Source organism: Embiotoca jacksoni, unplaced genomic scaffold (genome assembly GCF_022577435.1).
Source record: "Embiotoca jacksoni isolate LCO1_2020_lvr unplaced genomic scaffold, fEmbJac1.0.p SCAF_14, whole genome shotgun sequence".
NCBI classification, from domain to species: Eukaryota; Metazoa; Chordata; class Actinopteri; family Embiotocidae; genus Embiotoca; species Embiotoca jacksoni.
Genome location: NW_027185274.1, coordinates 11,498,776 through 11,514,573, shown reverse-complemented (window position 1 = coordinate 11,514,573; position 15,798 = coordinate 11,498,776). Strand labels below are relative to the sequence as shown.

General features: G+C 38.1%; 1 protein-coding gene across 7 annotated transcripts in view; it reads left to right on the top strand.

Moving 5' to 3' along the window:
* The window catches only part of LOC138197262 (leucine-rich repeat and fibronectin type III domain-containing protein 1-like protein), a 175,006-nt gene that overhangs the window by 69,588 nt on the left and 89,620 nt on the right, over positions 1-15,798 (top strand). For 4 of the 7 annotated variants that reach the window (XM_069147962.1, XM_069147957.1, XM_069147963.1 and 1 more), the window contains exon 2: positions 4,375-4,481. The exons of 1 other annotated variant lie outside the window; for it this stretch is intronic. The gene's annotated coding sequence lies outside the window, so the exon portion shown is untranslated. Of the gene's footprint in view, positions 1-4,374; positions 4,490-15,798 lie in introns of all 7 variants that reach the window. 2 more of the 7 variants (XM_069147958.1, XM_069147959.1) reach the window with 2 other exon arrangements.

Below are 15,798 nucleotides of genomic sequence, written 5' to 3'. Positions count from 1 at the left end.
TTCCCGCGTCTCCTTCTCACAACAATAAGAGCAGCCGTCTCTCCAGATTTGTGCAACTGATTAATACCTTCAGTCGTACTAAAATACACAACAATCACTTCTCCTGTTTCTACTTTCAGGTTTAGTAAATATGATTGCGGGTGCTAAATTGTTCTATTTCCATTTCCCCTCCCAGTATTTTGCACCTTCAAGCAGAAACGCCCAATATTACATATGCATGCAGGCAAACACGCAAAATGGACAACGTGTGTTAAATTGCACATTTGAAAGACGCAATCCTCACTGGACATCGTTAGTAGATCAGCTTGGACATTTTTTTGCAGGTGGTGTGAACGTGATTTTACACACGCAAACCTTTAGTAAATTAGGCCCTTAGTGTGCTATTTGAACACATGCCAACTATCAGTCGTTGCTTCTTGTCAATGTTCATAATGTTGTCCTGGTAAAAATGAGACTGGTTGGTCTTTAATATGGTGTTGTTTTTAAGCACAGCACAACAATAATATGTGGTGGTACTTCCTTTGAAAATGGTTTAAATAACTTTAAATGAAAGTTCAACTGTTTTTTTTTTTTCTTATTTCCCACTGCTCACATTTTGGGGATATTACACACTTGGTGTAACCTGTGGGTTAGATTGTATACAGTCAATGAAAAGCCTGCTATTTACCAAACCGGGACCTGCAGACACAATGGAAAGTTACCTAGTAAATGCAAAGTATGTATAAGATTCACAAAACTGGTAGCTGTCACAAAAGAGAGGGATTATATCAGGACAAAGTAGAGACAGACTTATATTGTAAAATCGAACCCCGCACTTAAAATAAGGTAAGTTTAGGCGTAGAAAATCGACATTTAAGATCCTTGCCTTCTTGCAAACTCAATGACAGGTGTGAATGTGCTTTGGTTGGAGTGTGTGCTTTACTGTGGGTGTTTCTGTTCGGTTGATTTTAATCATTTAGATCTCTGAGGTAACTTTTTCACATTGTTTCTTCTTTTACTTTTATGTTCAAAGCTTGGATTTCAGAAGATTGTAAGACATCAGACATGCACACATACACACCGCACGGATGGCCAATTTTCTGCTTTATTCCCTCACATGCTCTTTATCTTTTTCCCTCTTTCATACGTATTCATGCACAGGCAAAAGCACATGCATACACACATGCACACCTAGCTCACTGACAGGTCACTTTACCACCGTCTAACATGGTAAGCGCAGAGAGCAGATCCTAAATATAGAGGCAAACTGAGCAGAATATCAATGGCTTTAAGCTCATACAATACAGAAGAGCGGTGTGGTGGTTCAGATGAGGCAATAAAGGTACTGTTCTTCAAAGAAAGGTTCAAGGCCTAAAGTTGGATAAGAGGAGGCTTGAAAGAAGTTTACTGTAAAAGAATGGCTTTCTTAAACTTGAAATGCGCAACTTTCGTCTCCCCCTTCTGCCGGTGGGACTAATTATAAAAACACCATCAACACATGCTAACATCATAGACTAGGCAGTAGCCTTCTCTGTCGCAGCTGTTCTTGCTGTAAATGGTGAAAAAATGGTTACGAGTGTCACATCCCGCAAAATGTTTTACTGTCAAAATTTGATCCGTTCAGTCCAATTAAAATGTGGAAAGTTTTGAGTCATACTATTGTACTTGGCTTGGCTCTGGTGTGCGTGCTTTGCCCATAGAGCATGCTCAGAGGGCACCCATCCAGCCAGCGCGGGAATGTCTCACCAAACACCAGATTTAAAAGCTTCATAAACTGTAAAATACAGAGAGATTTATCTGCCAGTCAGCTTTGTGTCAGATCATTTGGCAAGAGTATGAATATAACGAGCCTTCATTTATATGTCAAAATCCAGTCGTTTGAAAATAACGTTTAATTTCATTGGCAAATTAGCCTAACCTCCCCAAAATATTACAAGATTGTTTGGTTGTGTAAGTGGGATAGAAAAAAACAAAGTTTACTTGAGACATCATAGAATCTAAATGAGTGAATATACTTGAACCGATATATGTGCCTAATAAACACAACATGTGAACAATTCTTAAAATTATTTGAAGGGAAAACAGATTGTTTCACATTAGAACCCTTTAAGACATCGCGGATGTCATCCAGTAACTAAAATAGCACCTTCAAGATTCTGGAGCACTTGATTAGTGGTTGATGAAAAGTCACTACAGTGAACATGTGCTGTGTTCAACGGGGAAGGATGTGCTCCTGATCAAAGGAAAAAGACGGAAGGCAAATTAAACAACTACCGAGGAACATTTTTTAATTCAATTGACACAAAATTGCTCTTCCATTAAATTGAAAAGATGAATTAAGGAATTCCAGGTTAGAAATTATGAATACAAGTGAGCAAATTATTTCTTTGAAATTTCAAATTATTTTTCTCTCCCCAAAGACCAACTAGGGTTAATTTACTGTTCATTTGCCTTTTTTTTTTTTGCCTATTAAAAATTAGCATATAGCATTTAAATATGAAACCCTGGTGGTTATTAAAAGCCACTCTGCAAAAGTTAACTATACTTTTTAGAAACACACCACAGGGGACTTCGCTGCTGCATCATATCATAGTGAGGAGTATCCTCTAGTGTATTATTATTATTATTGATAGAGTGCTGCATAATAAAGTGTTGAGCTAAAAAGCCCAGAGATGGAAAGAGACTTAAAGAAAATACATAATTAACAGGAAGCCATAGGTGTGCGTATGTGTGTTTGTGTGCTTCTCATGATGACAATTAACACCTGTGTTGTGTCTGTTTCTGTGCAATCAGGCAAACTACAACTGATACATGTGCTTATTGCAACTGCCAACCAGCAAAATAATTTGCCATGCTAGTGCCACTGTCACTGCTCGTTGAGATGAGTTTTTAAGGATGTGCAAGGAAAAAACATTTTGCATCATCTTTATTACTGCCATTAGTAGCTTTTGGTAATCCGTGTGCATTCACCTATATGCAGAATGCAATGTTGAGTGTCTACAAAAAGATCAGCTGTCCCATTATTGTGTCACATTTCTGTTTCATGTCTTAGTGATGGGCCGCCTTTGGGCCTCTGATGTGAGTAATGATTTTCTAATAACCCAAAGCTTGTTAGCTCAGCTGGCTTAGTGACTGACTGAAAGTGTCTACATCCTGTTTGATGTGTGTGTCTTTGTGTACTCTACTAAAACACAAAAGTACAAACTGCCAGTTTCAATTTGATAGTACTTTGATCAATACTGGATGAATTGTTAAAAAAAAACTGACATGATTCTTGCATCACTGCCCACATTTTGAGATGCCAGAAGTATTTTCAGTCTAGGCATTGAAAATTCATTTTATATTCTGACTTTTAGGTTTCTGCTTGCCTCAAACATAACAAGAGTCTTGATATCTTATTTAAGAAAGTTTTTAGTATGCCTTTTCTTTTTCATAACTAAAAATGACAGAGAAAAGAGACGGTAGTAATGGCAGAATTCCTCAATTGTAGGAAACAACAGTATTTACTTTACTGTTACTTTTAACGACTGATACACCACATTACAGCACTGGTCTTTAAAGTTTTATAGGGTGTTTAGATAGTGTGCACAGGAGAGCCGTGAGAGGGTTGACAGTTGTACACATGAGATAAGAGTTAGCCAGTAGAGCATTTTTAATATGTGCAGACAACTGATACGATGTACAGGTGATCTATTTTTTTTTTTAACTGTCTAAAGTGGAGAGTGGAGGCTAAGTCTTCAACTGCTGTGACAACACACTTTGGACACAATTTGAACTGTTTCTCCTCATAGCATGAGCAAAATACTGATATTCAAGTGTGGTATTGTGATGCATTAGAGGTTCCTGAATTTTTTTTCGTAAAAAGTAACTTTTCTACTTATTAACTTTGTGGATACCGATGTCAGTATGCTGTCCGGCTCGTCCACTCTACAGCTACTGCGAAGACTGACACAAAATTAGGACATTCACGGTCCATCAATGAATAACGGTGCAATCTTTGATAAACCACTAATTTAAAAAGAAATGTGTATCCACGAGGCGTACATTTGTGGTTTTAAATTAAATAAACTAGTTAATGGATTGGCATTGAATGTCATACACGTGATAATATTCCCCTGGACATGCTACATTGTCAGCTAGCAGCTATTTATTCGGACACATTTTTCAGCAGCTCACTCAGTCAGAAGGCTACATGCTACATATAAGGGGAAGGTTCATGTGCTTTAATGGATTTCTGTGCGTTGACTTTGATGACACAATGTTCGTCAGTGAGTTACAATATGTAAAGGACTGGACATGCAGGCTTCGTATTGGCAATACCACTCAGATGAACGGATACCCCCACAAATAACCAAGCTCTAACTCTTGTCTTTTTTCCTCTATTCTCTCCGACAGGTCTTTGGATCTATCTCCCTGGGCCATCTCTGTTTTCTGTCAATCTACCTGTCACAGCAATTAATCTTCATGTTGAGTCTTCATAAATCACAGCAGACCAGATAGAGGTAGGTAGGTAAGCATTCACAGCTGTATTCTTGCCCTATATGGATTTCAACGTGCACTAACTGAGGCTGCAAAATGGTCTCTGCTGAGAACAGTGACACTGCTGTTTTGTTTTAATTACATCTCAAACATACATAAACAGTTATTTCCAATTAAGTTTAATAAAACTTTAATGATCTCCTTAGGGAAATTAGATAAGCATAGGATATTACATTATGATTTGATTGATATTATTAAAATGCACTCACATGATGGACTTTTGTTACATTACATAACTGATAATAAGTGTTTGATTCTCGGCCAGCAGTTTTTGAATTTTATTTTCCCCGACCTATCAAATAAAGACATGCATGTGTGTTACGTAAATGGTAACAAACTAAGCAATTAAGTTTTTGCCAGAAAAAAACCCTGCATATACATCCACCTGTGTATGTATGTGTGTGTGTGTGTGTGTGTGTGTGTGTGTGTGTGTGTGTGTGTGTGTGTGTGTGTGTGTGTTTGAGAGAGTGAGTGGGTAATAAGTCGGTAATGATATGAGGTTGAGTGCACTTACTCGCTGGAATGTAAATGTGTTCCTCAATGTGTATGCTGTCTCTCTGTGGCTGTGATGAGAGCAGTGCAGTGTTTCAATGTTCCCTGACTGTGCTGCAGCAATATTAGGTGGGCTGTGAGAGCACGAAGGCCAAACAAGTTTGCAGTCGGGCAGCTGAGCCGAGCAGAGACACCGCTATTGATACCGGTTAGAAGGAGGACAAATTGATGGATGTTTATCAAAGCAAGAGAAGCTGTTATTGTTGAACTCTAACAAATCACTGATTGTCACAAGCCTGCATTTATCTAAACTGCTGTTACATTTTACAATATTATAACAGTTAGGGAGTTTGTATTTTACTTTACAAGTTTGATGTCAGTCCAGTCAATAGTAATATTAATCTATTCATTTTTTTTTTTTTTTTTTTTTTTTTTGTAGCTCTACAGATAAGAGGAAACATATAATCTGAAAACACCACAGTTGTCCTTTGTAAGGTTGTATATAAAGTGTTGGGTGCATTGCTTTTTCATTCTCCTGTGTGCTAGATGGGATATTTAATTTCTACTACAAAACATGGAAAACCTCAAACCTCGATGCTTTGTTACCTGTTCAGTCTCTACTGCCCTTGGCTTTTCCCAGGGGTACGGGAAGTTAGGAGCTCTATTATCTGGCTTTCTTTCTGTTGCAAGTGTCAACAATATGTGGCTACTGGCTGCTACCCAAAGAGTGGTCATGAAGACAAGTTGGGCAATCAGTTAAAGCCATAACATTCCTCCAAATGTTTTCTGGCAGTGTAGGTAAGCAATTTTCCTTAACGACATTGACCAACAGTAGTTATTTTGTTATTGCTCTGTATGCCGGTCTTTACTTTTTATCCATTTGATTTCCTTGCATTTAGACCTGAGTCACTACATACCGTATAGTTAAGTAGTTCATTTTTCTCTGCAGATTGGTCACCAAAAACACATATCTGTACATTTGTGGTACATGCTGTATGTTTCTGATTGAAGCTACAAACTTACAATACATACAATTGCCACAAGTAGAAAGGTAATTATAGCCTGAAAGAAACCAAATAATTAAGCTGTTCCAAGGAGCCTTTGCATTCACCTTTGTTCCGTAACAAAGAGCAAGTACCCTACATTATTCTCAGTTTTACATGATCAGCTAAGTGGGATCTTCTAGAATGAATAAGAAATGTTAATTTACTCAATAAGAGTCAGCAGTTTTCTGTGAATTTAACAATCCTATATTTCTGTTTTTGAACGTAACAATTACATTGTTACATTGTTTTTGATTGTAACAATTACATTGTTGCATTGTTTTTGATTGTAGGAACACGCAGGATTCAGATTAAAGTCTGCTTTATGGCCTATTTATACTGTAAATCTATATTACATTGCACAAAATTGACCTGTAAACAACAACAAAAAGTGAGTGCATGTGAATGATTGTAGCTGCACTGAGGAATATCTGCATGCATACTGGATTATGGCACAGTCAGCAGAGGCCATAGTGTAATTCTGCTACACAGGCTCACTCCAGCCAACATATTACAGCGTATTAACTCTGGCTTACACCCCATTTTAGACGTGGTTTGAAAAAGTATTTCATTTCAAAGGTTGCAGAACAATTTACACCGCCACCCGGTTTTCTTTTTGCTATCAGTCTTTCTTTCCATATCTCACAGTGCTTTTAGTTCCTGCCAGCACCCAGGAGAATGTCTGCCACAAGCAGTTTATTAGAGTGAATTTAATGGGCACAACATCCAAGATATTTTACATTTTAGTATATTTCTTTTAAACCAACAGAGAGGCAAAACAGCCACTGAAAGGGCTAAAAAATTAAAAACATTTTGTAAGTAAGGACTTGCTCTCGGTCGTAATTTCCCTTGTAATGACACAAAAATGCAACACATTGAATTTATGACATTTTAAATAACTTTTTCAGGACTTTACAATGAGAAATTGAATCAGACAGCCAACGTCGTATCTGCCTAATAATTTCCAAGATTGTTCCTTTGAACCAAGTGATATCTTTTAAAATACAGTCTATTTATATTTCTTTATCCTCATGTGGAATCTTTACAGATTACACATCTGAATTGAATGAAGTGTTTGGTATTTGTCAAATAAGAAGTTTCTGCTTATCTAAGATTAGTTATCTTGGAAATTGAAGGGTATTGATGTCAGATTAGATTGGATGTTAATTGGTTATTTAAAGTCTACATCTTGAGAGTTATAGATGCACAATTTCACAAAACCTAGAAAGATTGGAGTAGGTCACAGTGATTTCTTTGTGTGTGATTGTGTGCGACTGTGTGAGAGTGTAGTTGCGTAAAGCTGCCCTTTGGGAAGTTCCCTATTCCAGATATTTAAGGCACAGTCGTCAACCAGCTCAGTTCTGGTACATTTGTATGCATTGCACCGACATGTGTCGTTGCATTAATGGCAATGTTTGCACTATAGGTTTTTTGGTTTTTTTTTTGTGCTTCTGAGCTGTCAAGTTGCAATGGTTCGATTTTATCGGCTCAATCTTTGCACGAGCATATGATGTATTCCCATCACATGAAAACCTGACAACTTGAGTTTCTGTGCCATGCTCACCATCACAGTTAGGAGAGTATCAAGTTAATATCAATTGCCAAGTATATGCATGCACAGAAAAAATGAAATATACTTTTACCCTGAATTTGTTACCACTTGGTGTAATTCAGGTATGATGTTCACAAATTATTTAATGTTATGAGTTGACATTTTGCCTGTGAAAAACTGTTGAACTGCTTGTTCTGATTCATTACCATTTATGCTGGGGCCTGCAGCCTCCAATTAAATATGTGGCCTAAGTGTCTGTATAGAAGTTTACTTATTTATTTATTTATTTTTTTTCACAGAGAACCCCAAATGCAAACACACCATATTTCCTTTTTTTTTCTTTCATTTAAAAAAAAAAAAAAAAAAAGAAAAAAAAAAAATCCTTTTTTGGGCCTTTTTTGCCTGTCAAATAGCATCATTAGAGACACACAGGAAAAAGAGCGGGGCGTGACATAAAGTAAAGGTTCAGCTGGCCTAGATGGAAACCAGGGAGTTACTGCTGATAACATTTGCACCCATGTGGTATGCACCATAACCACTTGGCTGTCGGGTTGTCCATACACACCATACTTACGTGAAAATTCTCAATCATCCATAAAACTGATGTCGTAGTATGATCCAACAGGCATGCAAAATTAACTGGCATTACAAGGTCATTTTATTTGTCTGACATGTACTAAAAGTTGAACAACACACTCTACATACTTTAATACATCAAAAGTGCAATGAACACTATTTCCTGCAGCTCATTTTGGATCTCCCACTTCAGTTTTGGATTCTTCAAAAGCTTAAACCTAAAGCTCTGCTATTCTGTGTATACTGGAAAATACAGTATCTGCAGATATTAAACGTTGTTTATCAAACATATGTGAGAGCCTGGGGGAGCAGTTTGCCTTTCAGGGGAAATCCCACACTTGAACAGCTCTCCTTTACTTGCATATTGTGATTATGAGGAGCCCCAGTGTAAACTGTCTCATTAAAGCCGACACAAATTTAATGCAGACTGCATTGGAAAAATTGCTGAAAATTGCACATTTTCATGCAGTATGAATGCAATGGTACACAAAAACGATACGTACCCTGATTGTGGGGCTATGGTTGACTATGTTTTCTTTAAAGTGAAGACAATAAAATATTAAACGGCAATAAAGAGTTATGTTTTCTTCAGACATGACCTGTATTGGGCAACAAAAAGTTTCTGTTTCATACACTCCTTGTCATCTGTTAACCATAAATCATCTCTTAAAATAAAAGGCATTTGGGATAGTCATGTAGCTCTGGCTTTAACGCACTACGGTCACAATGTTAAAACTCTGGTTTGAACTTGAAATTTGAATGGTGGTTTGAAGATATTATAATTAGATGGTATTATGCCCATAAGATGACAATCATGTGGTTTATGCTGTGTCTACCAAACCAATCAAATAATAAACTAAAAGGCTCATACTGGAAGTTTGGGGACACATCCTGTACATGTGGCTTAACACTACCACATAGTGTGGTGCTTGGAAATTTTGATAAGCATTTAGAATGTTGACATTTCTGCATAAATATGACCTAAAACATCCCCAGATTTTCCCTCAAGTCCAAACATTGGATAAAGTGAACCAAATTAAACCAATCAGACAAACAATGTTGATGATTATCAGGTGTAAGTGAACGCCCTGTTTTATTTAAAGAGCAGGAAAATCCATCCATCCATACATCGACCAACAAAGATCACTGCATGAAGAAGGTATGTAATAGTCTGCAAACTTCTAGGTAACTAAAAGGCCTGGGAGTCCACCATCAGCAGAACACTAAACAACAATGATGTGTGAGAAGTGGAGAAGGCCATAGCGCTCCTTACATTCCTGCCTCTGTGTACTTTGCTAAAGATCAGGTGGACAAGCCAGAAGGCCATTGAAAAAATATTTTGTGGGAAGATGAGATCAATAGACCCGTTTGGTTTAAATGAGATGGCTTATGTTTGGAGGAAGGGAAACACTGCATTCCAGTGTAAGGACCTTATCCCATCTGTAAAATGTGGTAGTGGTAATGATATGGTTTGGGTCCGTTTTCGGCCAGGACAGCTTACCGTCATTAATGGAACAATGAATCCCGAAAAACAGCAGTGAACTTGAGAGGGGGATTTAAGGACATCTTCCAGGGAAGCGAATCTACAGTGGAAGCAGGTCATGCAAGAAAATACCAACCCCAGAGCACACAAGTCATTCCACCAAAGACGGGTTAAAAAAATAACAAAGTTCATGTTTTCGAAGTCAAAGTCCTAACCTTAGTCCAAGTGAAATGTTGTGGAAGGACCTGAAGCAAGCAGTTCATGTATGTAACCCACCCGCATCCTAGAGTTGAAGCTCCTCTGAACAGAGGAATGGGCTAAAATACCTCCAAGCACACAAATGCATAACTGATCAACAGTAACTGGAAACATTTAGTTGCATTTATTGCTGTACAAGGGGATCACACCAGAAACTGAAAGCAAAGGTTCACATACTTATGCCACTTGCAGAAAAGTAATATGGATCATTTCCCTTAACATATATATGACCAAGTATAGCATATTTTGTCATTTGTTTGATAGGGTTCTCTTTATCTACTTTTTGGATATGTGTGAAATATATATAAATGTTCAACACTGTTAAAAGAAGTCCTAAAATAAGTCTATGAAATTTACTTTTGGGCACCGGGGTTGGAGGATTCTGGTAAGGAAAAAATAAAAATAATAGAAAGGAAATGAAGGGAAGGAAGTAGTAGATGCTATATTTCTAATATGACAAGAACATTATGACTAAGTGGAGGAGCTGCAAGTTAAAATAAAAATAGTCTCTGAAAAAAGTGGGACATGGTTGGATAACAGTGACGAAAAGTGAAACATTAAGTCGCTTACTTTGCTCAACTGATCAACCGATGTTTTGCTGTGACAAAAGAGAGCTATCAAGTGAATGTAAAAGTTTTTTTTCTTTTTACTTTTGCATCCAACTGCACTGTTGTCAGTATGTTTGAGAATGAATATCAGGCTATTAATTACCCCAAAGCAGAATGCACCTACAGCTGGATGCACTTGATCTCGGCTAAACAACAAAGAGTGATTAAGACCTCCTCTTTAATGAGGTGGAGGCAAAGGGGTAATCAGATTGGTGTAATATCACATATCTAAACCCAATTAGGGAACACACAACACATGTCATTTTTTACTTCAAAATATCAAAAAGAAGAGAATCTACTCCCCAGGTAGGTAGATAAACATTAACTGGAGTGATGAGTAAAAATTCAGCTGCCAGGAGCTGGAACAACAAGGTTATGATGGTGAGCTTGGACGGTTTGGAAAAAACACTATAGTCTAATCAGCCAAAACAAAGTATTAACCATTAGTCTTTATAGGTGGGATCACTGCATATGAATATGGATGTCAAAGAATGCTTTGGGCAGCTCCAACTTTAGCACCTTGGACAGTGGTTATGACAACTGAGGATTTAGAATTGGACCAAGGCTTGGTAAAGCCACTAGATAAAGGGTGTGAGACCAACCTAAATAGGGGTGGGCAGGAAACTGAATAAGCATGACATTTGGTTATTATACATTATTTCACAAGGTTCTACAATGCTGTTGTGTAGTACTGATCTGGTGTTACTAGACTATTTCTCCAAGCTTCAGTTATCTTTCCTGTGATTACAGTGTGGAAACTCTGTTTGCATTAATGTTTTGACTTTAACCATACAGGGCGGACCAATCAGTGACCAGTGTCGGGTTTTTTTTGTAAATATTGTTGCAGCGGTGGTAGACTTTTGGAGAATATATGGTGCTGAATGTGGATTGGTTGCTCCAATTGTTTGGAGATTAACCCAAGGTATACGCTCATTAGCATGCATGAAAGCTAAAGTGTCTAGGTTGATTTTGCTGCATCATGACACAGTCTTTTCTATCCAGGTGTGTTTAACCTGCTCAGTCCTGACCTTCACTCAGTGGCAAAGCTTGTCTTCTGTTTTGCCTTTGTACAAACCCATAGGTACGAAGACACAACATGCCAGCAGATATCATGGTAAAGATAAATAACTTAATAGATTTCCCACCCAGAGACCCTAGATAAATAGAGAATCTAAATATTCTATTGAAGCTGAGAACCATGACAGCCATGTAATTCCCTAAGCTGCCTCTGAAAGCCATAATATTCATATTTCTTCATAGCAATAAAGCCATATTACCATATGAAGGCCATAGGATAATATTATTATCAGCCACCTCTCTGTGTGTGTCTCTCTGGTGGCAGGGATCAGTTCAAAGCACAGCCCAAAGCATGAGTGCATGTGTGTGTGAGGGAAAGATAGTATGAGTGTGTTTGTGTGAGTGTGTGTGTGTGTTTGTGTCTGTGACTGAGGGTGTGTGTGATCAGCTCCCTGAAGCGACAGCTGCACACTGAGTTCCTGAATGGAGAAAGCTTCTCTCTGATGACTACCAAGTGGCACACACGTCTCTCCAACCTCTCTCTCTTCCTCTCGACGTTCCATATATCTTTTGTCTTCCCTCTCATCAGTGATTTTATGCCGATGTTGTCCTCTCCTGTTTTACTCTTTCTCTTTTTTTATTTCCACTCTGCCAGTTCTACTTCTCCGATGGCTTATTCTTTTTTCTATAATAATATTACTACACAATCACCATAATCACAGAATCAGAAATGCTTGCTACTGCTCTCTGCAAAATGAGACACATCCGTCACAGCTAAACCTGTAGAAAACCTTGAATGAGGGCAGGAGAAAGAAGGGGAGTAAGGCAGGAAAGAAGGAGGAAAGGATGGAAGAAAGCCCAACAAGAATCCAGGAAGGGGAACTGAAGTGAAATGAGATCTGATAGATGAAGAAACCATAAAGAAGAGACAAAGAGCATTACAACACAGGGAAACCGGATGAAAACAGAGGGTCTAATTTTAGAAGTGTTTCAGATTGGAAAGTGTTTGATGTCAGAACCCCATTAGCTACACTAGTGAGTATTTGGCGAGACCTTGCTGCATAGACTAAGTGTGTGAGTACATGTAACTGAGGTGGCGATAGATGGCGAGAAACAAATATGTATAAAAACATGTATCAGTGCGTTGCATGGTCTCTTTATTTGTGAAACTCAAGGCTGATGGCAGGTTTAAACATAAAACAATGACAGATATACAGTGCAAAAGCAGATTATATTTGTTTTCTTTCCTCACTTCCCTGGCCTCTGTAAAATGTTGATGCTAACATCTTGCTGTCGGGTGTTTTAAGTTTTCCAGGGTCAACTTGGCTGTGTTTGTTCCAGAATATCAAACAGCTTCTTGATCTTCATATTCCCCCGACAGCCCAGGTGGCTCTTCATGCACTGATGCTGATTTTGCTACTATCTGTCTTACTATTTTGGTATGCTATGATTTCCCTTCTTGTTGTACATGCCCTAACATTGAAATTAGTGGCGCATGAGTAGGAATGACTGCAACCTTTTTGACAGTGGACTTTTACAGGGAGAGACACCAGAGAGGACGCTGTGAAATAAGGATGTTTTACAGTCAGCTTGTGCATAAATGTCAGAATGGAGATAAAAAAAAAATGCCTACAATTGTGGTCTCTACTTTGTGCTTCTTTTACTGCAAACAAAGCAGTCATGTCTTGCCTCCACTCTATCAGAAAAAACAAGAAATACAGAAGTAGAATTACAGCCTCGCCAACCAGTCAAATTACAGTTTACATCCATGTTTTGTGACATAAGGATCTATAAATATAACTGATGTCACTTGACCTTGTTAAGATTTGATATACTTGTTCTGCAATATGTCTACTGTATTGTGGGTTTAAATTCATTGAGACTCACAAAAAAGAAAAAGATTCAAAATCCTTGTATGTCTTCACATGCTTGGCCAATAAAGCAGATTCTAGACAAGACAATGTTGTAGCCATGACAGTGGACAATACTTCAAACATAAACGCCGCTGCAAAAAAGCTACAATTTCTAGGATGCTTCTCACACATCTTCAACTTGTAAGCACAGAATATCTAAACAACCACCACAGTTTCAAGGTGGACACTCAAGATAAGTGTCATTGATTTAGTGTGAGACCAATTGTGAAATTTGACATGTGAAAGATGTAACAGTCAAGTCCACCTGTGACCTTTTGGATATAATATGTTCATTATTTTTGTTATTTGTCTTTGCATAATCAGCTTATGAATTATTTAGTTACAGTCATAAACGTGTTTTTAAGGTCACAGTGACCTTTGACCCCCAAAATCGAATCACTGGTGCCATTAGTGCAAAAATTCCTGCACTTGAAATGTTACTAAGATATTGCATTCATGACAATGGGTTGTATCATAAAAAAATACAAATTCTATGGTGCAGTAGATGAACTGAAAATCAACATATTCAGGTTTTACTCTGAGAATTACATTTTTTGGAAGCATATCTGGTGACATTACAAAAGTAGAATTACTCAAAACAAGTGAGACAGCACCATTATGTAAGAAAGTGAACGGGAAACAAGTAGAAATTACAACTTGGCACAACAGTAAGGAGAGCTTTATGTGATAGAGGTCTAAAAATAGAACTAGTGATGTTTAGAGCTGACAATATCATACAGTGCTGGTGAGAGTGAGATGGAGACTTTTAGTTTTGTCAAAGGGACAGAGGAAGGGTGGCGGGAAGGTTTGGTATCGCTGTAACAGAGACGGGTCCAATTAGATAAGGTGACGATAAAAAAGGTGTGCCATTTCATATATATTGAGGCATAATAAGAAAATGATAGATTCATGTGTGAGATGTGTGTGTGTGTGTGTGTGTGTGTGTGTGTGTGTGTGTGTGTGTGTGTGTGTGTGTGTGTGTGTGTGTGCGTGTGTGTCTCTGTGTGTGGTTAGTAACACTGTAAACAAGATAGCTATGGTTAGTATTACAACAAAGTACAACACGACAAGCCTTGATGCACTGTCCTAGCAGCCGCAATCACCTCATTATCTACTGTACTGACAGGAAGAGGACAGAGCGTTGGGAAGAGGATACAGAGAGGGACAGAGAGAAAGAACACAGGCAGAGAAAAACAGTGAATGACATAGACACAAAAGGACAAGATTATTAGACTGAGAAAAAAAAAACAACAGTCTGAAAAAGCACCAAAAAAAAAGAAGTAAATAGACAGTGGAGGGGGGGAGCAAAAAGAGTCATGTAACAAACGAGCCATTAGCAAATGTCTGTCTGTCTGTCCGTGTCCCCCCGCTCAGATCTCAGAGATAGCATCCGTGTGTGTCGGTGCGTGTGACCTGTGTGGCTCAGATCGCAGCGGCATTACAGCCTCACATTGGCTGTAGGGGTTGGCACCTGTGAATCTATGTGGATGTGTTTATTGGTTTCTGCCATTTCTTTTTAGCATTTGAAGGAGAGCCAACTTTGGTCCGCTTAGCTGGAGTGAGATTTCATGGGGGATGCACAGAGACAGACTGCAACGCTGATCTCCTAATCAACAACATACTGGCACTGACTTGGATATAACTGTAGTACAATTACAGGAAAATTCACGTCGACAATAAAGAAAAAGAAAACTATGACAGTAAACTAAAAGATGTAAAGTACAATTCAAAGGAGCTCCCCTTTTAACAACACCAAATCCCAACGCAAGGCCCAACACCACAAATGTAACTACAGTAATACATTTTATGAGAAAATAAAACAGCTTTCTAATTTTGTTTTTCTGATCTTACAGTTGTCCCCAGATTTGACTTGAATATTTCTTCTTTAGATGTAGTCCCTGGAGTCAAGTTTTAATTGACTATTTTGGGAGTCTTTGTCATTGAACTTTAGAAGATATGTCCCTCACTCCTCATGTTTCTGGCTGATCGTATAACACAGCAGAACGTCTTCCCTCAAATTTAGCTGGAAAAGACTGACAATAAAGGTTGCATTTGGCTGTGAAATTATGAATGTTTCAAAGCCTGTTTTGTTATATATGCATTACTTCTCCTAATATATAAAGTATTTTTTTTAGTGGGGGCTTTTTTTTTTTAGCCCCTTCGTCATGTTCTCCTGAGGCTCATATTAATTGGCCTGTTCTGGCTTGCACCGTGTGCCTAGAAATGTTTTTCTTCATGACAGGTCTTTATTATGAAAACCTAACGCAATATCTTAAATTCTGCAGTCATATTCATGTTTTTTCTTCTGAGATTGAGAAGAGCAGAAAGCACAGTTTAG